This window comes from Pinus tabuliformis, chromosome 3_2, assembly GCF_031772625.1.
Source record: "Pinus tabuliformis cultivar Carrire ecotype Pingquan chromosome 3_2, CPIR1, whole genome shotgun sequence".
Lineage (NCBI taxonomy): Eukaryota > Viridiplantae > Streptophyta > Pinopsida > Pinales > Pinaceae > Pinus > Pinus tabuliformis.
This window is the reverse complement of record NC_142302.1, coordinates 175,627,342-175,655,274: the sequence shown is the minus strand read 5'-3', so window position 1 is coordinate 175,655,274 and position 27,933 is coordinate 175,627,342. Positions and strand designations below refer to the sequence as shown.

General features: G+C 41.3%; 1 protein-coding gene across 5 annotated transcripts in view; it reads left to right on the top strand.

Moving 5' to 3' along the window:
* LOC149180358 (nucleoporin (DUF3414)) overlaps nt 1-27,933 on the top strand; it is a 426,459-nt gene that overhangs the window by 39,788 nt on the left and 358,738 nt on the right. The gene's annotated exons all lie outside the window — the stretch shown is intronic.

The window sequence follows — 27,933 nt, the reverse complement described above, 5'->3', positions numbered from 1 at the left end:
CCCTTACCTCAACTTGGGGGTTAATCTTGTATCCTCGTCCTGTGGGATCTCCTTTATTGGCTACTAGCTTTAGGAGTGGCAGTACATGGGAAACCTTGATTTTGGTTGCATGGTCTTGCTTCTCGATACAACATATCTCACTTCCCTCCACTCATTAGTCATTACAAGACCTTTTCACATTCTCCCCTTCTGGGTCCACTTTTGTTCAATGGGTCCATAAGTTGTTAGCCTCCCCCTCCCCTTGTCCACACCTTGGGTCTAGCTTGGAATGATGCCTCAGAGGTTGATGAAGCTAAAAAGAAAGATAAAGACATAATATGGCCACATACAAAAGGAAATGTATCACAAAATGCAATAGATGGACAAGACAATAAAATTTAGCATGTGGGCAAAAACCAAACATGAGCTCCACCCCGTATAATTATGCATCACCTAGTTCCTAGGGCCCCTATGACTACTCCTCATCATTAAGGAACCCATGATTGTCCCAACCCGTGGTGGGCAATGAATTGTCCCACTTGAAGGGGGTGATCACTGCTACATCTTACACATCATGTTCTTATCCCCTTAAGCCCTTAGTAGTAAAAATGAAGAAAAATCAATAAAAGGCATAAGGCATATAAAGAAGGGTGGAAAAACAAAGGTCGGGGTAACTCATGTACCACGATTACTCCCTTCTACATTCATACACCCAAGGTATGGGCATCTCTTATCAAAGCTGCCCTTGTACCATGGCATGTGGCTTGGAGCCTCCCCTATCACCCCCAATCCCTTCCATCATGACACATGACATTTGATGGGTGTACCGTGGACCTGTCATTCCCTTTGAGGTTGAAACCACCTAATAGGATCGTTTATTAAGGAAATATTTGGGCATGTCTAAAGCCCCAGTTAGAAGGGCATGCCACTATTGAGTGTCCACTTTTTCCCTTGATTAGCAAGCTTATTTACTTAATTGCACTAATGAATTATTGTACTGGAAGGTGAGGAGATGGATTGGATCTTATACAAAATTGTAGGTGGGTTTTCATGTTGGACTTGGCCTCCCTATACGGGATCCAAGCCCTCCAGAAGGTCGTAATGACACTTGTAGGGTGAGGGTTGAGAGCTATGGTACTCCAGCCATGCAGAGCATTGATTGCCGCACCATAGGTTTCTTCAACACCACCACATTGCCTGTTTATGCCCAATTATACAGAGATGATGATGCACTTGGACGATGTTGCCTAACTGGCTACATATTGCACTTTGCAGCTGATCCAGGGCCTAGAGGAGGTTTTGTCTTTCCCGAGGAGACATAGGAGGCCATGTGTCATCTTCTAGCCCTCATTAATGGAGCATCAACTTGATTTTGAGCCACCAGGAGACCCATGAGACCATTTCTTGTGCCCTGGAGCCACTTGGGAGCACCACATGATGTTTTGCTTGGAAATCAAGGGGCCACCCCCTTGATCATCATTCATGGAGCCCTCTTCTTCATCATGGCACTTTGAGGACTCATTTAGGCCTTCCAACGACCCTCTTACACCATTGTTTCATCATTTCAGCTAGCTTTGGATGGCTTATCATTCACTTTATGAGCTATTTGGTGGGCTTGTCACCAAAGACATGTTATTTTTGCACATTAAAATAATATTAGGGGAATTTTTAGGCTAATTCGAATTAGAGGAGGCTCATATAAATAGAGCTAATCCTCATTCATTTGGATCATCATCACTTGAACTTGGATATCTCTTCTTGAGAATTTCACACTTTTCTCTTGGTTGTCTATTGGAGATCTCTTGATGCATTTTGATATTTTTGGAGTTGAAATTTCGTTCTCTTGGAGTCATCTTCTTGATCTTGGATTTGGATACATCTCTTGTTGTCTTGTAAGTAATCTTGTGGAATATTTTTGGATGAAAAATTGTAACTAGCTTTTTCTTTTGTGCCTTAATTATTGAATATTATTGTGAAGGATTGTTAGATTGCAGATTTGTGCATGTTACTCATTGATAACCAATGTATGAATGTTCCTCGATGAGTAAAACTTGTTTTTCTTCCATGAAAGTCCATAAATCTTGGGTGGTTAAATGCTAGAGTGCTTGCTAGGGCATCATTTTCTAGCCTCCTTGAAGACACTTTCGGCCAAATATCAAATCACATGGACTCCATAGCCCAAGGACAAGGCACTAATCCAAGTAAATTTGGTGATGACCCCTTTATCCCTCTTCTTTTTCTCCTCCAAAATTTTCGGCCTCCAAACCTAGACGATCTATCTAGGGACTATCTTTCAAATCCGCTTGAATAAGCTATTGCGCTAGTGTCTCCTCTAGTGATCCTCCAGCTTTCATGCATTTACCACTATTCATTCTTGAGAAATCTCAAGCGCTAACTCCAACTTTGAAACTAGTCTTGAGCGTTTAGGTGTGTTGGCCTTCTTAAGGTTTTCGGCACATAGTATTCGGTGGAATAAATCATTCAAACCCTTTCTTTCATCCCACCTTGACCTAGAGAGTGCTTTGAAGAGTCTTCTCCCAAGATTATACATAAACCCTAGGTCTCGTGTGGTCCCATCCTAGGTCCTTCTCAAGAATAGCGAAAGCTTATATAAAGAGATATAACCATCTTACAAAGCTTCTTGAAAGGTCCCTATCTCTTTGGAGCCTTGACCTTAGGTCTCCTTGTTATCATTGAATACCATAAGCCCTAGGTCTAGATCTCCTCATAGGTCTTTCTTGGAGAGCCTTTTTGCTTCTCTTGAAGCATTGAGCCTTTATTTGAGCCTCTCCTTTGAACGGGCCTCAGAAATCACATCATACCTAGTCATTGATTCTATGATTAATAGTGATGTCCCTCATAACGAGACTCCTTCCATTGGTGAAAGTCCGTAAAGAGTAGGGGACGCTGACTGAGGTGACAATTGGTCTTTGCCCCATTGTTATCACTTGGTCTAGTAGTTGTCCCTTAAATACCCCTCTTGGGACCCCTGATAGATTGTGTGGCAACATTTTTGGTGCCGTTGCCAGGGACACAAGACGTGTGTCTTGTTCTTAGATGACATCATTGATATATCCTTTTAGCGACTCCATTTTAAGAACAGAGCCCTAGTTCTTCATTGAACTTCAAAGTCAATGCTTATAGGGTGAAGCAAGCATCTCTCAAGGCATTTCAAGTTCACCATGGCGACTCCATATTTAAAATCTTATGAAAATTTGCATGGCAATAAATGGCTCATTGGAGAGGCCTATTTTATATGTTTGAAAATGATGATCCTCAATCCAATGATCATCATGTCATTGATAGCCAAGAGGAGTTTGATGCCCCTCTTAATGAATCTTTTGGGATCCATGAGTTGATGAGCCTTCCCAATGCCCTAAAAGGGGCTTGTGGTTCTTCCCAAGATATGATGATTATAGTCCACCTTGTTCCTTCTCGAATAATCAAGATGATATGATTTTGGATGAGCCATCTATCTCTTCATACCATCAGGAGGATATGCCCGAGCTTGCTATTCATCAAAAGTTTATGAGCTTGGTCGTTGAGTTCTCCATATTCTCGTTGCAAGAAAGTTGGACAAGTTGGATTCCTCTTCTCCTTTCCCATCCATGACCCTTCATGCATGGTCCTCAAATGTTCGCGCTCCCCACCCTTACCATTTATTAAGCAAGTCTTGCAATGGGAAGGGTGATATTTGGGTCTCTTGCCTCATGATGGTTCATAAGGGAAAGTGATTTTATATTAGTCTAATAATATGTTGGTTGTATTGGCTATATGACTACACTTAGCATTCACATAATGTAACTATGCAGAGTAGAGTATGATGCATTGCATATTGGTTTCGCATTAGAATTTAAATATCATGTTATGTTATGATGCTAAATTAGGTGCATTTAGATTAGATTTGCATTCTAGAATATATTTTATTTCCTATTGATTTTATGGACTAACAAAAGCATGGGCGATCAAAGGACGCAACCAAAACATGCTTCCCCCATTTGCTTTGTCTATGATGTGCAGGTAACAGGTCCCAAGAGATTGCTGGTGTTCTCAAGACAGTATGAGTCAAATAGAAGAGGCTACCAACTAACTAATGGTACAAAGTGGCATCTACTTTGGGTAGTGCAGGTGGCAACAAATTTATCTAGAGTCTTGAAGGGAGATGAGGTTGGTTTACAATCTTCCATGTGAAAGCTACGAAGAAGGCCACATGCATACTTAAATTGGGAAAGAGAAATTCCTTCTTTGGCTTGCAATAGTTGCATGCCAAGGAAATAATGCAAACAAGCTAAGTTTGTCATTTCAAATTTCTTCTTAAGGCTAGATTTCTCATGGATTAAAAGTTTGGGGTCACTTTTAGTGAGAATAAGGTCATCAACATAAAAAACATATAGTATGGGATGGTTCTCTACATCTTTCTATAGACATTGGGGTCAGGATGACATCTAGAGAAGGTGGTGTCAAGAAGAAAGTTATCTATTTTAGCATACCAAGCTTGAGGAGCTTCCTGAAGGCCATAAAGAGATTTCTTATGGTGACAAACAAGCTAGAGTCATCCTTAACATAACAAATAGGTTATTTTGTGTAAATGTCTTCTTGCAAATCCCTTGCAAGAAGACAAGTTTAAGATCCATCTCATAGACCTCCCATTCATGTGAGGCGACAAGGGCTAGAACAAGGTGGATGGAAATTATTTTGTTTACAGGGGAAAATGTTTCATTATGGTCAATCCCTTCAATGTGAGAGAATTCTTTGGCAACTAACCATGTCTTATCTCTTTCAACACACTTCCATTGGATGCATACTTAGTTCTATGGTCCTGTTCATATTTTAAAGTTTTCTTCTTCTAGAAGAGTTACAAGATCTGATGTATTATTCACCATTAAGGAGCGATATTCTTCATTCGTCGCTGTGTTCTAATTTAGATGGCTAGAAGCTTCTTCAAGGGTTTTTGGATCACAATTCTCTTAAACTTGAGCCAAAAGAGAGGGGGCTTGCTTGAATTGTGAACATGTGTAATGTTGATTTGTAGGGTCACTTACAAGATCATTGTCTACTTCTCATGTTGTATTGACCGATCTGGGAAGTTGTTATGCTACTTTAGGTTCCTGCCCAATATACCTAATTGGAGGAAGGTAGGTAGGTGGAGGTGGATTTTCATCCTGACTATTATCTTTTGAAGAAAAAACCATGATATGATCACTATCAGAAAAAGTTGGGGAGAAAGGATGGCACAATCACCAAAGATGGCTCATAAGCCGAAATTGGTGGCACAAAGGTTGAATTAGGCTCGTATATTGAGAGATTTTCATGAAATGTAAGATCTATCATAATAGTAATTTCATTGGAATGAAGTTGAAGAACTATATAACCTTTTATATTTTCAAAGTAGCCAACAAATTTGCACTTCTCACTTTTATGCTATAATGCTTTCGCTTTCTCATTAGGAATGTGGGCCCTTCTTTACTAGAAAACATACAAAAGTGGCTTACATTTGGCTTAATTTTACTTGATGCTTCTTTCGGTGCTGTACTTTTAAAGTTTGCAGGATTGCGGTTGACTATGTAATTGGCACAATTAATGTCTTCTACTCAATGTTGAAGATTTAATCCCTTAAATTGGATCCTTACAATTTGCATTTCCTTTAATGTGCAATTCTATCTCAACAACACGATTTATTTGTGGTTGATACGGAATAGTATGTTGCTTTTGGATGCCTTGTGTAGTGCGCTTGCAAATATGTATTTTATGTGTCTCCATTATCTATTCTTAAACTTTGTAGTTGATGTACAAATTGTTTTTCTACAAGGGACTTGTAGGTTGAAAACTTGTCAAAAAATTCATTCTTAATATATAAGAATTAAATCCAAGTGCATCTAGAGAAGTCATCAATGAAAGTTAAGAAGTACGTGTACCCAGAGAAAGAAGGAAAAGGAACAGGACCACACAAATTATTATCAAGTTGCAAAGGGGCGGAGGCATGCCAAGAGGCACATTTGTCAAAACTATCATGATGATGTTCGTTGAGAATACAATTGACACAAGCACCATCTCTACAAAAAATGATAGGAAGACTAGTGACCATATTTTGATTACATAGCTAATGCAATACTTTGATGCATGCGTTGACACAAGTTAAGGATATCAATCAACAATGAGAGTAGGGTTTCCTTACATGCTTTGATTCCGTGCTTGACAAGTAGGGTATTTCCATATGTTGAAAATTTGTTAGCTTTGGTCGGTATTTTCATTAGCAAATCAAAGGAGAAATTATGAATTTCTATGTTGACCAAGTCGACCTCTCTTAGTCAAGTCGACCTCACTCTTTGAATGGGTTTGACCCCAAGGTCAAAACTCTCCTCCTAAATCATATATGAATAAGAGTTTGTTGACCTCATTTGTATCATTACGTGAACTCACTCATTTGATTCAAACAAGAAGAAGAAGTCCACACATGTGAAGGAGAAAGAGGAGGATTCAGTTTGCATTGACCAACTCTCTTATCATCTGTTTGACCAACATTGAGTTGAGATCATTTGCTTTCCTTTGACTGAGACTTTAATCGTTTGTGGAGGTCGAAAATCTTAGAGGTTCGTTGACTCTGTCTGTTCGAATTTTACTCCTGTTTCTGGCTCGTTGACTGAGAGTTGACCACAGGTCAACACTGCTCTTTCACTGAGAATTGACTTGGATCTGTTGATTGATATTTGACCAAATTTCGTTTGTCTCTGTTTAACTACCTCAGGCTAAAATTCAACGCTTTTGTTGCAGACTTGACTTTGACCAACATTAACTGTTTCTCTCTCCTTTGACTGGTTTGAATTTCAAATGTTGAGGTCAGAAAATTGGAATCTTGTTTGAAATATTATGATGTACATTTGATGAACTGAATTCTCTCTCATAAGGAAAGATTGTTGGGTTTTGCTTTGGTTGTTCGCCTAAATGTTTTGGTGTCTCTTGTCTCATTGTTCACTGTGATCTCTAATCCTTGGACACTTCGATTGAATTTCAAGAAGTTATGAAGAGATATTATTGAACTTGGCTTGGCAACCGATAGTTGATTGAACCATTGATGTTCCGTGTGAACACTCGTTCGTATATATATATATATATATATATGTTTTGCATAAAACCTGATTGAGCCGCTTCATACATGTTGAGTTGCTACCGAGTACACTTTTGAGATATTTGCATGGGAAGATTAATTTTTGGTTTGAGATATTCTTCCTATGATATGTGACTACATTGATGTATTGATGCTGATTAGGATCACTATTGATGATATAAGCACATTTAGGTGCTACCTTAGTATGAGACCTTCCACCTCCTCAGTCTTGGAGTTAAAACTTAAAACCGCATACCTTCTTATATGGTTGAGTGATGTTGAGACCCAATTGCTTCATAACTTTTAAGGGCATGATATTCGCAAAAGCCCTTGAGTCTAGCATACAATTGTGTAAGAAGAGGTCCTTGATGGCCAAAGTGAGCATAAATGGTTCACACCCAGGGTTTTGGTTAGGAATGTGAATGTTTTGTAATTCTTTGGGTAATTCTTCTTCTTGGATTCCTAAGGACTTCTTGATTTGTTTTTGTTGCTCGGGAAGTTCCACAATCTCTTTTAAAGGAACGAGTATGGTTATTTTTCCTACGGAAACCCCTATGTCAATCTCAAGTTTAGCCTCTTTTCCTTTTTCTTTCTTCTTGACATTTTCCTTCCTTGGAGGATCTTTTTTTGAATTGGCTTTGGTTGGGGGATCCTTCTTGGGAGGAATTTTAGGGAGAGACTCCTCGGGAGGGGCTTGCTTGGGTAATGAGTCTTCTTTATATGGTTCCTTAGAGGTTGTAGAGTCTTTGTTATTTTCCTTTCGTGAATATTGGACCCCTTTGAACCTTCCCTTGCTATCAAAGTTAAGAATGGATTCTTCCTTTTCTTCCTTAAGGGTGACCTCACTAATGGGAGGGTGTGTATATGATCCTCCTAGCAAGATGTTGAAGATGTCAGATTCGACAAGGTTAGCCTGCTCGTCCACTTCTTCACCCTCACTCTCTCCCTTTTCACTTTCCTCATCCTCAGAAGATGAGTTTGGCTCAACAACATTAGTTGGAGCCAAAGTGTTTGGGAATTGAGACGAGCTTGGCCTATCTTCTTCACTTTTCTTTTTGGGAAAGGGTTTTCCTTTTGGAATATAACTAGATTTTTGAGCCCTTTCCAAGGCAATGATTTTTTTCATGATAACCTTGTCACATGCATTGGCTTCCTCAGCGAACTTCTCGATTTTCTTGAGGATGGTAAGGAGGGTTTATTCGTGTTGATCTTTGGACTTCTCCTTCTTGATCTCGGCTTTGGCTCTAGGGTGGTCAGTGACATCTACCTTCGAGATTTGTAGGTTTTCCTCGACTTCCATTTCTATCTCTTTGGCTTCAGCCAACGTGGAAGGCTTCTTGGCCATTAATACATAAGTTAAGTGGCCACCCACGACTTTTATGAATTTATCAAGAATTCTAGCTTCAGATGGTTTCAAATGATCAGGTATATCCTCGACTAACCCTATCAAAATTTTGAATGAATTCCCGTAGGACTTCCCTTCCCTTGGTTATTTGATAAAATTTTTGAATGTTAAAGGTTCCTTGGGCATTGCATGTCCACCTCTTCATGAATAGGTTATCAAAGTCATCAGAGTCTTCTATGCATGCTGGGGGAAGTCATAGGTACCATTCTCTTGCTTGTCCTTCAAGTGATAGAGCAAAAAGCATCATGAGCCTATCTTCATCGAAGATCATCCTAGGGGACATTTGCTAATAGAATTCCTCAATAAAGCCATGGGCAATCCAAGTAGCATCCCCTTTGAACTTGGGTAACCATCGGTTATATTTCTCAGGTAATGGTTTGGGATCATCACTCAATTTCAAAGGGGCAAAGACACTAACCAAGTGTCTTTCACTTTTGGTCATCTTGGGTTGATCTTGTTTTGGGTCAGTGTTAGAACTAGATGGCATATTTGGGGATGGATCACTGACTTTCTCAAATTCAGGGAGAAGGGCGGTTCCAACAGGTGATGGAGTTCGTTCTCCCCTTTTTGCAGCAACCCTAGTTAAAGGAGGAATGTTGTCACCTTCAAGTAAACTAGGGGTTTGGACAATGAGTGGAGTTGTCAGAGGAATGCTTATAGATGTCGTCAATGAATAAATTCCTCAATGATTAACTAGGGAGGTAGACCTTCTTCCTCCCCGACAATGGCGCCAAAATGTTACCACTCAAACTAGTAGGGGGCCTAAAAGGGACTCCTAAAGGGACAACTGCTAGATCAAGGGAAACAATGGAGACTTAGCCCATTGTCACCTCAGCTAAGACTCCCTACTCTTTACAGACTTTCACTGATGGGAGGAGACCTGGTATATGGAAAGTCACTTGTGAAGGATGAATCAACAAATGGATATGAAGTGACCTTAATGATTCTTTTCCTAAAAGGGGTTTAAGAGAGGAGCTTGCTTGCTCTTCAAGCAAGGTACAAAGCTTTCTAGGAGAAGGAGGTGAGGATTTAAGGGCTAGGTTTAAGGAATGTGTCTTGCAAAGGAGTTTCCCAATCCCTAAAATCCTTATTGAACTTGGTTTCCCAAGTGGTTCTTGAAGAATTAACTTTTCAAAGGTATGGGACCACACGGGACCAAGTGGACCGAACCTAGGTTAAGGGGAGGGAGTTTAGCAACCAATGATGATCTTAACCCAGACAAGGAAGGGGAAAGGATCAAAACAAGAGTTTTCACTTAGAGGTGTCAAATTGATCCTATGAGGTACTAGCCTAGGGAACACCAAGGAAAAGTTTGATCTTAGAGCTAGGGCTTGGGATATCTCACAATCCCACCGTTGAAATTTCTTCAGATTTGGAGGAGATGTTGAGGACACACCAACGCAGTAGAGGCTAGGAGATCAAACTTTTTCTATGGCTACTTTTTCGGGAAAGTGATGCCCTAGGTGGCCCAATGTGGATAGACCTAGAATGAAGAGGGAAAGGTGAAGAAAAATGGTTTTTTGAGTGATCACCTATGGGTAGACCAGTGACTTCATTTCTCGGTCAAGGAGGCCTCAAGGACTACTTTGCTTGGCCTTTAGGGCAAGAAGAAGTGACCTTAAAGCTTTATACTTTGCTTTGCAAAAAGAGATAGCTTATCAAGATAAATTCAATGGTAGAATTATCCCTAGGAGATTTCATTCAACATATATGGCCCATACATTGAGAGATGCTATATAGAAACAATAATTCCACAATTTCGCAATTATGCAATGCAACAATTAGCCCTAGTATAGCGAAAATCCCATTCCAATGCATATGACAAAGTAAAACAAGAATAACATTAAATGTGTGTACTTACATGCAAGAGAACATATCCAAACATCAACATATTTGCTAATAAAGGAGCTCCAAGATAACAAAGTCCAATCCAAACATCAAAATTCATCCATGCTCCAATTCATCCTCCAAGAAAGAATGCAAAAATCTCTAAATAGATCACAAGTCCAAAACCAAGTGATGATACAAATGAATTCACGTCTCTCCTATTTATACACATTAGGATTTTGAATTACGTAATTTGAGGCTACATTAGCCCATCAACTAAAATAATGTGCAAATAACTATCTTTTGGTGACAAGCCCACCAAACTAGCTCATAGACAAAATAATAAGCCTCCCAAGAGGTTGAATAATCAATAATGCATGTCGTTGGGCTATCTAAGAGGCTTGGTGAAGTCCATAAATGCCAAAATGATGAATTGGACTTGAAAAAATAATGGACAAGGGGTTGGCCCCTTGTTCTCCACATAATAAACTTGTGGTGCTCCCAATGGCTGTGAGGGCACACAAGTGACCTCATGGGTCTCCAAGTGAGTCGAAGATGCCTGTAGTCTATCTGTAAGGGCTCAGATAATGGTGTAAGTGATGTCGCATCAGGATACAAGTCCCGGGTCATTTGCCAAGTGCATGGTACAACTGTGGGGTAGGTTGGGCAAAGGTGAACCAGGTGTATCTTTCTCGTCCAATAGGTGAATCTTGAGCAATCTCTGAACATCTCTGGGGATCCATGGAGTGCTGTCTACTGCTGTGGAGGCCCATGGCTCTCAACACATACCCTACATGTGCCATTGTAGCCCTCTGGAGGGTTAGGACCCCGTATAGGGAGACCAAACCCAAGATGGAGACCACTTGCAATCCTCCATAAGATCCAATGCGTCCCCTAGCCTTGCCGTACAACAATACATCAAGGAAATCGAGTAAAAGAGCTTACAAACCATCGGCAATAAGTGGGGACTAATGGCATGCCCTTCCATAATAGGCTTTGGCATGTGCTAATATCTCCAAGCTCCAAATGGGGTTAACCAAGTATCCCATTAGCTGGTTTCTACTTCTAAGTGGATGATATGTCCAAGGTACATCCTTTTAAATGTGGTGGCAAGTGATAAAAAGATGAATGGAGTAGGGAATGAAAACGGGCAGCCCTGGGCCACATGTTGGGATACAAGGGCAGCTAGTAAAAGGGAAGCCCACACTTGGGTATGTAATGTATAGGAGGGAGCAATCATGGTACATGAGGTGCCCCAACCTTGATTTTTCAACCCTTCTTTATATGCCTTTTGCCTCTTTATGATTTTTCTTTAATTAACTGCTCGAGGCTCAAGGGGTAAGAGCATTATGTGTGAGATATAGCAGTGGATACCCCCTTTAAGGTAGGGCAGTTCATTGCCCACTAAGGGTTGGGACAATCATGGGTTCCTAAATGATAAATGAGGCTCATCTAGGGCCTGTAGGAACCAAGGTGATGGCCATGATGATGGGGTAGAGGTCATGTCCTGACTTTTGCCCATGTGCTAAATGTGTTTGTCCTGACCATCTTTTGCATTTTTTGGTACATTTTCCTGTTGAATGTGGCCAATTATGCTTTTGCTTTTCTTTTTAGTTGCATCAAGCTTCGGGGCATCATTTTAGGCCCGACCCAAGGTGTGGGCAAGGGGAAGGGGAGAGCTAGCCCTATGTGGACCCAGTGGAGGAATGTGGACCTAGGTGGGAGAAATGATGAATGGGGTTATAATGAGTGGAAAGGGGGCAATATATGTGGATGAGGGAGTGGGACCACGCGACCAAAATTCGGGTTTTCCATGAAATACCATCCCTAAAGCCAAATGGTCAGTAAAAGAGATCCCACGGGACTAGAATCCAAGGTTAATATCCAAAAGGAGTCTAGGGGACAAGAGCACAATCCTAGCCCATTCTTTTTGCCGAATCCCCTCATTAATCCATGCCCAGAAGTATCCATGATAAGCAAACTACAATACTCAATTACCAAATGACAAGGCATACCTTTAGGTTCGGGAAGCCCACCTTCAAACATACAATCATGGCAGACGAGTGAGGGACCACATGGCTGGCTTAGGTGGTGGAGAAATGGCACAACGAGCTAGTTGGTGGCTGCTGGTTGCCGACTGAGGACCATCTTGGAGAAATTTTTTCTCCTAGGGATATCACCCACAAAATGGTGGGTAACAATACCCACAAGTTGGGGTTGTTGGGATTGTCCCTCCCCGTCTAGCCAACGGGTTGAGGAGGCTTGGGGGTTTGTGATCCTTACCGTTGGTAAGTTGGGTATCTCATCCAAGCTTGGATTATGATGCGGGTGTTCTACCACATGACTATTGAGTGTCATTGTTTGGAAGATTAGTGGGAAATAGTATGGGTTGAGATGTGCTCTGCTATACCTATTGCTCGATATGGTTTTGAAGATGTTTAGCTCCCCCATGAGATTCTGGGTCGAGATGTGCTCCTCAATGAGGTTTCAGGTTGAGATGTGCTCCTTGATATGTTTTTGGGTTGAGACTAAGCTCCCCGATGTGGTTCCAGGTTGAGCGAGGCTACTTCATGATAAGCCCTCTTATGTTTCCCGAGTGGTAGCATTGGGCTCCCCGTTGGTAGTGATTTTGGGTTGAGATGTGCTCCCCGATGTAGTCCCAGGTCGATATGTGCTCCTCGATATTGTTTCGGATTGAGATGTGCTCTCCGACGTGATAGAGGGTGGTAGCTTAAGCACCTCTTCGATGTCAAATTATTTTTCTTTTAGATTCGAGAATGTTTAGCATATGAGTAGAGACAATCAAGAGATAAGCTGGGATAAGTAGAGATGAGCAGAGATGAGTAGTGATGACGTTTGATGACGAGATACTTGAGATTGGATATGATTTCATGACATGATTCTTGCAATGATTACATGATGCATTTGGAATTTCTCCATAGCTGAGAGGGAGTGTTAATTTGGCAGCTCTGACAAATTCCAACCATGGGATGAGATTCCTCTTTTTGAGAGGACCAATTTTGACTATTGAAGCGCTCAATTTGGACAAGGGAAAGCGTATTTTTGAATTAAATCCCACATGTGCATATTTGATTAGGTCGACCCTAAAGCCAATTGGACACCCTTAGAAGGTTTCCGTTCTCTTCTTTGGTTTGGTTCACACAGGTCTGAGGCAAGTTCGTGGAGATTGGTTGGCACAAGTTCGAAATCACATGGTCCGAAGCTCACATCTCTGTTTCTAGGGTTTTGGGTCTCAGTAACAGGCACGCCATGGAGAAATTTTGACTGTTGTTGCAGGGATGTCATGGAGAAATTTCAATTAAAGCCTTTTAGTCGCATGCATGACACATCTTCCTTGTGACTGGAACCTAAAGGTTGAATTTTCAGTTTACTGAAGTTTTCGCTCATTGATCGCAGAGTCCGACAGTTGACAACAGATAGTGACAGTGGATTACAGGTTCTTGAATCAAGGTTTTTGGATTATTGGCATTGTTGGATTCATCTCATGGATATTGTCTAGTTGATTTTGTTGGATAGGTTTATGATGAGAGATATGAAGCATTGTACTCTCTCTTCGCCGAATCATTCAATGACAATCTAAGAAGAAGAAGAATTTGAAAGGGTTTTCCCCATAGTGGGTTTTGCCCTCGTCTTCGACCAATCCTAGTGTCTCTATGTGTGAATACTTTTCTTCTATTGTTCCTTTATGTTTAGCTGCATTGATGATGATGTTGTTCTTTCTATATAATTGCATATGTCGCTGAATAATGTTGTAAATCTAAATAATGACATGAAACTATGGGGTGAATTTAATATGCAAATGTTGAAATGCAATTATCAAAGCAAAGAACAATATATCCCTAGGAAAAATTAACATTTCTTAATCCACACCTGAGATTATTGTGGAGAAAATCTTTAACTCCACTTGGTGTGGCCTTGGGGGCAAGTCTCGAGTTGAGGCTATCACTCAATTCTCAACTCCTCCATCTAGGCATACTGCTAGCGAAGCCAAGGGGGGTGGACCCTAAAAGATATCTAAGGCTCAACTAAAAGTTAAGTTCTAGGAGTTAGTAAAGATTAGCAAGATACACTTCACTATATATGTGACACCCTTGATATACTTTTCCCCTGATTTTTGTAATGTAATGAATATAACTGAATATCTTTTTATGAATAGGCCTAAAGAGTGGGACCACAGATCCATGATATAAGGAGGAAGAGGAAAAGAAACCTGTGTGGAGCTAGCTGACACCATTTTTTAATTTATGGTGTAGATTATCAAGAAAACTAGAAGAAGCTTCCAAGAGGAGCATGAAGAGGCACGCATGAGAAATTATAAAAAGGAAATTGCACAACAATGTTGGGACTGGATTCTCCTCTTGGGGAAGCACATGAGAAGCACTGGAAACACTTGCAAAGTGGAGGGAATAAATTCCCTGGGAAGCTAATTTGTGGCCTGGAGGAGCTGAAGAAAAGTCCGAGGAAAATGGGAATGAGTGCTTGCCAAGAATTGGCTGAGAAATCACTCAGGGTGCTTGCTAAAGAGATGATAAACCACCTAATTTTAAAAGTAATCACTGTCCTCTTTGAGGTGAATATGACCTCCTATTGAAACCTATTGAAGAAATTAACCTTAGTTCGTGGATCTGGCTTGGGGGTGATTATTGCATGTAATTCTAGTTGTAGTGAGTCTAAGGTTGGGTGGAAAATTGAAGTCCCACCTTTAGTTCACCCTTTTACTGTATTGTAAATAAGATGCACTGAGTTGAGAACTGTGGAATTAAATAATTTTTCTATGGAAATTGATATGTAGCTCCGAATGATGTTGCATTGTTGTGCAGTGCTGGTGCATGAACTTATTGACTGAAATTCTTTAATGCTTATGGTTCTTTTTATGAATTTCTGTCATACATTTATGAGCTAAAATGCTTGAAGTTTTATGTTTACTATATATGGAGTGTATTCTGGGTTTAATGGTTGATGAATGTCTCCAAATCATAGCATGGAATGCCCTCTTTCTTGTGTGGAAGTGAGAGGCTGAATTCCTGGATAATTTCCCGAAAATGGGTTTGTTTCTGTGTTCGTTAACTTAGGGAACCCAAGACGGATAACTCTTCTACCATGCAAAAGTATATAAATGGATTTCAGGTCGGGCTAGGCCAAATAAGCTTAGGAGAGTTGGCGATATATATATATATATATATATATATATATATATATATATATATATATATATATATGTGAAAATTTCCGAATCTAACACATCAGAAACCCCTATTGCAATTACTGGTTTACAATCTCCTACTTGTTCTTTACATTAACAAGTTATTTAATTGCATAAACATCGAAGTAAACACTATTGCAACCTTCACAGATATATAGATCATGCACTGAAATAAACAGAAACAATAACACAAGGGACACCGTTATTTTTGGACAATCGTCCCCGGAAAAACCCAATTCGGGAAAACCGGTGTAGCATATAGATGGTTTGTATTATTAAGCAGATTTCGTGAATACAACTAGGGTGCCAGAAATGGCTCACCCAACAGAGAATATCCTTGGCAGTAGTACCTCTATCCGGAGACAGATATTCCGGCAAATCAACAACCAGATGATCAAACCCCACAACGACTCCGACTATTCCCTATGTTGGACAACGAAAACTGCTCCAAGCACTGCTCTGGAACAACGTCACTCCTTCAAGATCTACGTCATCCTCCTTTGCTCAGAATCTGATGATCTGCTCCCAGTCTGCCCCACAGAATCTCCCAGCGCTGCCTCTGAAGCCCTCTACGACTTCTGCGTTAGCCTCTATGGCTTTTGTGTCAGCGTCTACGGCTCTCTGTGTCAGCCATTCTTGGGCCGCGCTGTATCTCTCAACGCTTCACTGCCTCTCTGCTATGTATTCTTCAGCCTCGGATGGAAATCCCTTGCTGAACTACCCCTCACTACAACTGATCAATAACTCGAATTCCTCAGCAAACCCTGCCCCAGAAAATCGAATTCTTGATCGCTCTTGGTGTATCTCCAACTGACCCTCAAGCCTCCTCTTATACTTTCCCTGTTCACGATTCAACGACCAAGATTAAGTCCCTAATCAACAACTAAGATTAGAACTGGCTTGATCCTTGTCACTTAGAACTTTCTCACCCATTTTATATTAATAGACATTAATATTTTTATTTTCGTAAGTTTAGACTTAGGAACCCATTAAAAATATTAATTATTTTAATCTCTTCATCCCGGTGGAATTTCTCCAAAAGATTTCTGGTTCTTGGAGATCTCATGTGCCTTGGCCTCTCCACCAAATTTCATGGCTAGAGCACATTCGATGCTACCCAAAATCAACACTCCCTTTTAGCGTGGAATGTGCTCTACCAATGCTTCATCATAGAAGCATCACACTAATCCTCCGCATCGGTCCTCTGTGCTGATGCTTGGCCTGCTGCCCCACATTCACTGCACTGCTGCTTCCTGTACTGCTGCCCATGACACTGCCACTACCACTGCTACATCTGTACTGTAGCTCCCTCTCAACACGCTGCATCATGCTACCCATAGCATTGCCATTGCTAATTGCTGCACTGCAACTCAGTTATCGAGAAGTTAATGACTTCACCCAAACACTAACATCTTGGTCAGTCTAGAAGCCTCGTGATGCTGAAGCTACCTCTGTTGCTATCCTGTGCTGCCTCTGTTGCCACTGCGCTGCTGCAACCTCTTCTGTGCCTCTCGCACTGCTACAACCTCCACTGCGCTGTTGCAACCTCTTATGTGCCTCTCGCACTGCTACAACCTCCACTGCGCTGCTATAGACTTCTACACTCTAGCACTGCCTTGCCGCTCCATCACACCTTTTTCCACCCGATACCTGTCAGCATGCTACTGTCGTTAAGGGCTCCCGTAGTCGTATGTGATCTAAGAGTTTGGGCACCTTAAGGATCCTGCCCATTTCTGTAGTCCTCTCAACTACAACTCTATGTCTCCCCACCTCTTCTCTAGGGGTGCATGAGCACTCATGGCACAATTGTCATCAGTCTTGACATCCTTCTTCGCCTTTGCTGGAGTAGTGTTTGAGTTGGAAGCTTCTCCCTTGCCTTTCTTCCTAGGGCACTGAGATGCATAATGTCCCAACTCCCCACAATTGAAGCACTTGACCTTGGAGATGTCTTTCTTCTTTCTCTTCTGAAGACCCTTTTTGCCCCATTGATGCGAGAGCTGCATCCTCCTCCTCCTCATTCTTGATTCGAACTCCCTTACTGCTACTCCCCGCCTTGGTCATTCTCCTGAACTCTTATTGTCGAAGAGCTGCTCACATCTCCTCCCAACTGGGGAGAGTCGCTCTGCGCAAAATGCTTTTGACAAATGTCTCCCACTCCTCGGAGACTGCATTTAGGGCAGTCCTGACAGATATATAGATCATGCACTGAAATAAACAGAAACAATAACACAAGGGACAACGTTATTTTTGGACAATCGTCCCCGGAAAAACCCAATTCGGGAAAACCGGTGTAGCATATAGATGGTTTGTATTATTAAGCAGATTTCGTGAATACAACTAGAGTGCCAGAAATGGCTCACGCAACAGAGAATATCCTTGGCAGTAGTACCTCTATCCGGAGACAGATATTCCGGCAAATCAACAACCAGATGATCAAACGCCACAACGACTCCGACTATTCCCTATGTTGGACAACGAAAACTGCTCCAAGCACTGCTCTGGAACAACGTCACTCCTTCAAGATCTACGTCATCCTCCTTTGCTCAGAATCTGATGATCTGCCCCCAGTCTGCCCCACAGAATCTCCCAGCGCTGCCTCTGAAGCCCTCTACGACTTCTGCGTTAGCCTCTATGGCTTTTGTGTCCGCGTCTACGGCTCTCTGTGTCAGCCATTCTTGGGCCGCGCTGTATCTCTCAACGCTTCACTGCCTCTCTGCTATGTATTCTTCAGCCTCGGATGGAAATCCCTTGCTGAACTACCCCTCACTACAACTGATCAATAACTCGAATTCCTCAGCAAACCCTGCCCCAGAAAATCGAATTCTTGATCGCTCTTGGTGTATCTCCAACTGACCCTCAAGCCTCCTCTTATACTTTCCCTGTTCACGATTCAACGACCAAGATTAAGTCCCTAATCAACAACTAAGATTAGAACTAGCTTAATCCTTGTCACTTAGAACTTTCTCACCCATTTTATATTAATAGACATTAATATTTTTATTTTCGTAAGTTTAGACTTATGAACCCATTAAAAATATTAATTATTTTAATCTCTTCATCCCGGTGGAATTTCTCCAAAAGATTTCTGGTTCTTGGAGATCTCATGTGCCTTGGCCTCTCCACCAAATTTCATGGCTAGAGCACATCTGATGCTACCCAAAATCAACACTCCCTTTTAGCGTGGAATGTGCTCTACCAATGCTTCATCATAGAAGCATCACACTAATCCTTCGCATCGGTCCTCTGTGCTGATGCTTGGCCTGCTGCCCCACATTCACTGCACTGCTGCTTCCTGTACTGCTGCCCATGACACTGCCACTACCACTGCTACATCTGTACTGTAGCTCCCTCTCAACACGCTGCATCATGCTACCCATAGCATTGCCATTGCTAATTGCTGCACTGCAACTCAATTATCGAGAAGTTAATGACTTCACCCAAACACTAACATCTTGGTCAGTCTAGAAGCCTCGTGATGCTGAAGCTACCTCTGTTGCTATCCTGTGCTGCCTCTGTTGCCACTGCGCTGCTGCAACCTCTTCTGTGCCTCTCGCACTGCTACAACCTCCACTGCGCTGTTGCAACCTCTTATGTGCCTCTCGCACTGCTACAACCTCCACTGCGCTGCTATAGACTTCTACACTCTAGCACTGCCTTGCCGCTCCATCACACCTTGTTCCACCCGATACCTGTCAGCATGCTACTGTCGTTAAGGGCTCCCGTAGTCGTATGTGATCTAAGAGTTCGGGCACCTTAAGGATCCTGCCCATTTCTGTAGTCCTCTCAACTACAACTCTATGTCTCCCCACCTCTTCTCTAGGGGTGCATGAGCACTCATGGCACAATTGTCATCAGTCTTGACATCCTTCTTCGCCTTTGCTGGAGTAGTGTTTGAGTTGGAAGCTTCTCCCTTGCCTTTCTTCCTAGGGCACTGAGATGCATAATGTCCCAACTCCCCACAATTGAAGCACTTGACCTTGGAGATGTCTTTCTTCTTTCTCTTCTGAAGACCCTTTTTGCCCCATTGATGCGAGAGCTGCATCCTCCTCCTCCTCATTCTTGATTCGAACTCCCTTACTGCTACTCCTCGCCTTGGTCATTCTCCTGAACTCTTATTGTCGAAGAGCTGCTCACATCTCCTCCCAACTGGGGAGAGTCGCTCTGCGCAAAATGCTTTTGACAAATGTCTCCCACTCCTCGGAGACTGCATTTAGGGCAGTCCTGACCATGAACTCTGGATCCAGTGTAGACCCCACGGAAGTAAGTTGGTCTCGAATTCCTTGTAACCTGAGAAGGAAGGGATCTATCTCCTCTCCTTTCTGCATCAGATATGACCTTAGTTGATTCTCCAATAATATCTTCCGCTACACGGAAGAGCCCTAATATAAGGTTGTCAGGTTCTGCCACATCTCCCTTGCTGTGTTCTTCTCAACAATATGTGGTATTACATGATCCTTGACCCCGTCTAGGATCATGCATTTCGCTTCGGCCTCTTCATGCTTCTCATTTGCATCAGGGTCAACTGGGACAACTACTGTTCTCAAGGCATAGTCCTTAATGCGATGTTTATCCAGGATTGCCAGGATCCTGGCCTTCTAGATGACAAAATTGGAAGCCCCGTCCAATCTGTCCTGATCCCTCAATCTGTTCACTGCCATCTCTGCTTCTCTTCTCTAGACTCCCTCTGAGTCCTGATTTCCCTCTTGGGAATCCTCCGACCAACTGTCGAATCACTCCTCTCCAATCCTCCTTTGTTGCTGCAACCCGGATCTAGATTTCTTAGCTAGAAATCTATCGAGGTAGTGCTTCCCTCTACCTTGGTTTAGTCTCCTTATACATTGTTTTGCACTGACAGAAACAATGTCCCACTATCTCCTCAAATCGAAATCTGCTCAGCTCCCTTAGCCCTGACAACTGAAGAATTTGAGCCCTTCTGGCTCTGCGCAATCACAGTGAGAGCTGGATCAACTCCTTTTGGCCATTGCGTCAATCCTACCTGGCTTAGAAAGATGACGTGGCACTGCGTAAGCCTGATCTGCTCCCCTCTACCTTTGCGCTAGCCTAGATAACTGATGCAACTACTGCGTGGGCTCCTCCTAGCTACTACGTCACCTTTACCTAGCTCAGAGTGTTGATGCAGGCACTCGTGAGTCTCTGCGTCACCTTCTTTGCATTGCGTCACTCCTCCTTCTACGTCTCTGGCTCTGGAACAACGCTGACACTCGGGACTACTGCTTTTCTGCTGCAAATTCTTTGGATTTCTTGGATGGTGTCTTCGGTCTTCTATGATCTGCAATCGCTTTGATACCATGTGAACATTTTTGAATTTAACACATCAAAAACCCCTACTGCAATGCACTGAATAAACAGAAACAATAACACAAGGGACACCATTATTTTTGGACAATTGTCCCTGGAAAATCCCAATTCAGGAAAATCGGTGCAGCATATAGAGGGTTTGTATTATTAAGCAGATTTCATGAATACAACTAGGGTGCCAGAAATGGCTCACCGAACAGAGAATATCCTCAGTAGTAGTACCTCTATCCGAAAACAAATACTCCAGCAAATCAGCAACCAAAGGATCAAACCCCACAGCGACTCCGGCTGTTCCCTATGCTGGACAATGAAAGCTGCTCCAAGCACTGCTCTGGAACAACGTCACTCCTTCAGGATCTGCATCACCCTCCTCTTCTTAGAATTTGCTGATCTGCTCCCAGTATGCCCCACAGAATCTCCCAGCGCTGCCTCTGAAGCCCTCTACGACTTCTGCGTTAGCCTCTATGGCTTTTGTGTCAGCCTCTACGGCTCTCTGCGTCAGCCATTCTTGGGCTGCACTGTATCTCTCAACGCATCACTGCCTCTCTACTATGTATTCTTCAGCCTCGGATGGAAATCCCTTGCTGAACTACCCCTCACTACAACTGATCACTAACTCGATTTCCTCAGCAAACCCTGCCCCAGAAAATCGAATTCTTGATCTCTCTTGGTGTATCTCCAACTGACCCTCAAGCCTACTCTTATACTTTTCCTATTGACGATTCAACGACCGAGATTAAGTCCCTAATCAACGGCTAAGATTAGAACTGGCTTGATCCTCGTCACTTAGAACTTTCTCACCCATTTTATATTAATACACATTAATATTTTTATTTTCTTAAGTTTAGACATAGGAACCCATTAAAAATATTAATTATTTTAATATCTCTTCATCCCAGTGGAATTTTTCCAAACGATTTCTGGGTCTTGGAGATCTTATGTGCCTTGGCCTCTCCACCAAATTTCATGGCTAGAGCACATTTGGTGCTACCCAAAATCAACATATATATATATATATATATATATATATATATATATATATTGTATGGATGTATTTCAGGCCTAGCTGGGCTGGGACCGTAATAAGCTCAGAATGGATTTCGCCATGCACAAGTATATGTGCACAAGAGAAAGCGCATCGACAAGCTTTAACTATATACATATATTTATGTGCTGCGCAGAGTGGGGTCAGAGCCATGAACCTCGGGCTCGAGACCTGCAGTGGAGTACTAAGGGCTGGGCTTGCAACCTTTTAACATTATGCTCATGCCCTCCCCCTTTCGCACCTAACCTACACCCCAAAGGAAATTAGGCCTTAAGCCTCTTTCGTTGTGTGGTCTGCCCCGATGAACATAGGCAAGAGTGATATGGGTTTAGAACCATTGATTGCCGTAGAACGTTTGGGCTATTAGATGACCCGACGGTTAGAAGATGTGACGTCACCCCAACGAATAGATATCGTAATGTTACTACGATGAGTTCCTGTGGCACTTGGTGCAATACCGTCAGGGTTTTATTCCAGCGGTGATGTGGCAGAGTTGCAGCCCAATTGCGCAGACGAGAGGGCAAGCGATGTGATGAGTAGGCGGGGTCCACAGTGGAGACCAAACCTCATGCAATTTGGCTCGAATTGCTTCCCAACGGGTTGATTTGGGAGGATGGCAGAGTGGTGATTCCACATAACCGTAGAGGTTCTTCCTCGACGGTTTCAACGGGGGATTGCAATAGAAATCCCCAGGATTTTATTTGCGGGGTGAGGTGGTGCAGAGGGGCCGACGTGCCTCATGTGTGTTATATATATGTATGGACAACACTTGTGAGGCATGGAAAAGGGAGTGCCTATATGACTTGACGGGTCGACAACTGCCATGTAGGCAATGTGATGGATGTCCAGTAGGTACCACATGGCATACTAGATTGACATGGCACTGTCTAGTAGGCCAAGCTTTGAGGGCTTGTATCTTTTTATTTGGGAGTTGGATTGAGGAAAAATTTATATTGTTGGAAAGTTCTCGATGAGACAAACATAATGACATTATCCATTTTAAGTTTTGAAAAAATTGAGAAAGATAAAAAATATGACCCCATATCCATAACTGTACCTTGGAGATTGTGTCAACTTAGTAATTGCCCTCTTTCTACCTTTGTAGGACGATGGGTGATAAGTGGGTGTGTTACAATATAACATCAAAATACATTCATGAGCATATACAGTCAACAAGAATGAATATTGCAAGATAATCAAAGTAAGATCACTGCCAAGATACGAGTACTTGCTAAACAAATATTCAAAGTAAGATCAGTGCCAAGATATGAGTACTTGCTAAACAAATATTCAAAGTTAAGAGATAAATGCTTTCAAAGTAAAATGGCAAATGGTAACTTAGCAAGCACACCAACTTGGAAGATGCTTGAGAATGAAATAAGTGCTCAGTACGATACTTGAAATAAATAATTATTGCTCAAAATAGATAACACTTGCCCAATGAAAGCATATGAAACATAAATTCAAATTTTAACCCTGCGTTGTAGTGAAGTGAAATTATCTTGGTAAATTTTAGCTTAAGTTAGCCCTAGGATCTAAAGCAAGTTTTAGAACAACTCCCTTCCCCAGACCTTACTCTCGATCAGGCTCGGATCTCAAAGTAAGGAGACAATAGCGGATGGAGTGTGCCTAATGTCTATTTCAACCGACTTAAGTTGGAGGTAAATTGTCAAGTTACTATGAAAGATTGCTTTGCAAAATGAAAGTGTTTGAAAGAGAAAGGCAAGGCGACCAAATTAAATATGAGCTAAATGAAGCTGAAAGACCATTTATTTGTTGCAAGAACAAATAAATCTCTTAGTTGCAAGAAATTAAAAATTGCATAAGGAGATGGAAGCAATACAGAATTAGTGAGCTAAGCTAACCAATGTAATTATTCAACATATTAGCCTAAATTGCATGTAAAATAAAATGGGCAAGTTTAAAGGACTAGGAATAAAATTGCATGAAAAACAGTTTTAAAAAGAGATTGGATGATTTAGCTCATGGATCTATTCTACTCTAGCTAGATGATTCAAGACAAAATGGAACCACACAAGCAACCATATGAGACAATTTCCCCAAATGGGGAAAATGTGTGCCGTGGGAAAAAATCCCCAAGCTCCCAAATAAAAGTTAAACTTTATTAGAGTCCATCTTATTTAATGAGGGATGAGGAGTGAGCTTGGAGAGAAGCTTACAATGAAATCCCTTGACGGAACAAATGCCTTCTGCAAATATTTTGTGACTTACAATGAGAAAGTTACAAGTAATTATCCCCCTGAAGAGGACCTCAAACTACTTAAAGAGCAAAAAATTACAATAAGTCTCCTTTTGTAGGAAGAGAGCAAAAATTGCTTTCTTGAATCTAGAAGTGATCAAAAGAAATTACAAAGGCCCTTTTGGGTAAGTCCAAAGAGCAAATTCCCCTACCAAAATTACAATGGTCCTCTTGAAGAAGGTTACAATGTTGGTAGTCTTCAAGGTGTTTGTGAAGGTGCCAAGTACCAGTGTTGAAAATATCGGTATCGGCAAAATATTGGCGAGGGTCCAGAAAATATCTTATCGGCAATATCGGCGAAAATATCGGCAAAATATCGGCAAATATCGGCAAGCATAAAAAATAATTTTTTCAGATTTTTAAATATAGTCGATATTTTGCCGATATTTTCAAAATATCGCGATATTTTGCCGATATTTTCCGATATTTGCCGATATTTTGAAAATATCGCGATATTATCAAAACATAAAATATCGCGATATTTTCTTGGCGATATATCGTTTTGCTGAAAATATCGCAATATTTTCGAATATCGCCGATATTATCAACAGTGCCAAGTACCCACTCCTAGAAACGCCTTGTTCTTGTTAAAACCTGTGCCAAAAATTAGTGAAAAAGGACTATCAAAGTCTGTCCACAGTTAACAGTATAGGACAATCAAAGTCTGTCCACAGTTAACAGTATAGGACAATCAAAGTCTGTTCTAAAATCTGCCCCAAAACTCTGCCTAAAAGGGGCAACCAAAGTCTGTCTTCAAAGCAGTCCCGAGGACTGTCCAAGAAGCAAATTGGTGTTGCTGCAGGTTGGGAGCCAAAGGAGCGACAAATGTTTTCAAGAAATGTGGACTGAAAGGGCTGTGGGGCGACACATCAACAAGTAGGTCAATTGTTGTCTTGTTTAAAGTAGGTTGGTTGTCGCAGGATTGACACCTAACCCTAGTTTGTATTCTTGTATTAGTGATTGTTTGAGGGCCATGATCCCTGGTACGGAAGCCCTAGACTATTCTATTAAAGATTGATTAATATAACGAAGTTGGGTTGAAAATTGTAAAAAGTTGTTTATTAAATTATTTGTGCACATGTTGATTTACTGCTGTGTTTATTCCAATGTGAAAATTAGTTTGTTGTGTCATTTGAGTTGGTTGTGTTAGAGATTGTAAGACCCTAACCGAGATTCTCCAATTCCGAGGAAAATCAATAATCAACTCTACCTTTTGGAGTCTCTTGACTTGTGTGATGAAGTGGCTGCCATGTTAGCCATCCAATTGCTCCTTAGCTTGTCTTTGATGCCACATAATTTCTCTATGACCTTTTGACTTGGTGACACATTTATTGGGTCCACCACTTATTAATTTTTTTGAAATTTCTCCTCTTTTTGGCCACTAATATTAGAGAAAGTGGGTTTTGAAGGGGTAATAGTCATTTTGTGACCCCCTAAGGTGGTGTTAGGATAATGTTGAGGTTGTGAGCACGAATTTCAAGTATCCACATGCCATTAACATACGTTAGATCCACTTATTTACAATTTTACATAGAAGATTAATTAAAATCCCATCCTGTGGGAAATTTTAATTAATTAAAAAATCTTATAAAAACCTAGTCAAATTCTGCGACACTTTGGATATGACCTAGCATGGTAATATACATTGACCCTAGGCATTAGGATGGACCCAAGGCCCAATCATTAAGCCGCACTCCAATTTTGGAGGTATTGAGTGAAAAAACTAAACTAATTATTTATCACTGAAGAGCGAAAATAATTGGTTGAGTGAAAAAAACACTCTAGAGTGGACTCACTTAATGGCTGGGTCCCAAGTCGCCTAAGCCTGTTACAAATTTCATCACGCTAGCGACATTTATTACAATTCCCCGTCCGGGTCTCAGAATTTGAGAGAGAGAGAGAGAGTAGAGAGAGGATATAGAAAAGGGGCATAGGTGTCCTGCTGTCTTCTGAACTTCTGAAAATTTCTAATGAGTTCCCTGTACATTGAGCCATGGGGTCTTCAGATCCTGCTAGGTACAACTTAGCAGGTAACACCTCCAATAAAATACAATAAAAACCCGTAGAGGAAGGTGACTTCTAAGAGAAAAAAATATCTACAAGAGTAATTCTAGAGGAATGGATCTTCTAGGGAAATGCACATAGAAATATGTACAATACATACAATAAAATGTAACAGTGCATGTGACCATGTTTCGTAATTCCTCCTCGGCTTAGACAAAAAAATGCCTGATTCCTGTTCAACCTGGGGTGCTTGTTACATACCTTCCACTGAGGGAGAAAATAATGTTGTTTGTGTAGTTGAGATCTTTGTATAAATCCACGTCCTCGCTAAACATGGAGTGATTTGTTGAAAGTAAGAGGTTCATGGGAGAAAGCTGTTGGATGTCCTCTGTGTTGAAGAAAACAATCAGGGAAGCCTGTTGCAAAACCAGACAGGGAAAGACTCATGTAGAAGGAAGATGAATATGAGGAACTACACAAGCACTGCTGTTGTACTCAGAACTGTTGAGATTTTCTTCAAAATTGTGGAAAAGTTAGGCACGGGGAGTCCTCCCTGCTTAGTATAGAAGTTCCCATGAGCTATATGACAAACTGTTGAAGAAGTGGAGGATTGTGAGAGCAACTCTGAAAGGATAAAAGGAGAAAGGTCCATTGAAGGTAGAGAGGCCTGAGATGAGGAGTGAATATGAATTGGTGATGTTTTTTCAATACCGTAGGCTCACCATGTAGATGAGTGGAAAAAATTGAATGTATCTCAAGGATGTGAGTGACTTGAAGAACTGGCAATAAAGATGTTCCTGGAAACTCTTAGGTGCAGGAACAAACTCCTGTTGATGTTGCCCCTAGCTCATAAGATCCTTCAATAAGTTTTGGCTGCTGCTTATCTATCTTGGTACTCAGTAGTTGCATGAGATGCTATGCGGAAAAATTCATGGTGAAGAACCTTGAACGAAGTCTATATTGTGTTGGATGGTTTGAAGAGGGTGTAATCCCCAAGTTTCGTCAAAAATGTCTGAATATGCAACAGTAATATCTTGACTATCTGAGCAATGGAATTTCTTGATGCCATCCAGTTTTGCTTGGAAGACCAAATTGTGTTCAAAATATATATTGATATTAACTTGTTTCATTGTTTGAGTTCCAAAAAAGAGAGCTAGGTGAAGAAGAATAAGAAGAATAGATCTCAGTTCTACAACTTCTGCAACCAATGTTTGGTGAGAGAGTTTTTCCGGATGCATTGCATAAGCTTTTAAATCGATTTTCCGACCAAGTTACTGTGATACATATTCAGTATGAAGGACAAAAATCTGATTAATAGAAATATTGCTTCTTTAGCATTCCATGTCAATAGTATCTATTGATGAGATTTTCTTCATTCATCCTCATGATAGACCACAGTATCTTGGTGGATATGTTGATTTAAAAACTTTTGTGATGGATGTAGAAGGACTCTCTCACCAGAAGAAGAGGATGTTAGTTTGTGTACTTTACCATCTTTCTGAAGTCTGTAGGTGTTGTGCTAACTATCATGAATGGTATGGCATTCATACTAGTAAGTAGCCCAAGCATTAGCTCGGAACAATCAAATGCAGTGACATCACAATGAATTGTATTCTTAAGGCATAAAAGGTCCGATGGCATAAGTCACTGCACATTGCCTTATAAGTTATTACCAACATTTTATTTCCAACATTTTTGATGTAGCCCAAGTGATTGAGAATAGGGTGGATGTAGTATTAAGATGTAGGTACGAAACTCTTCTGAG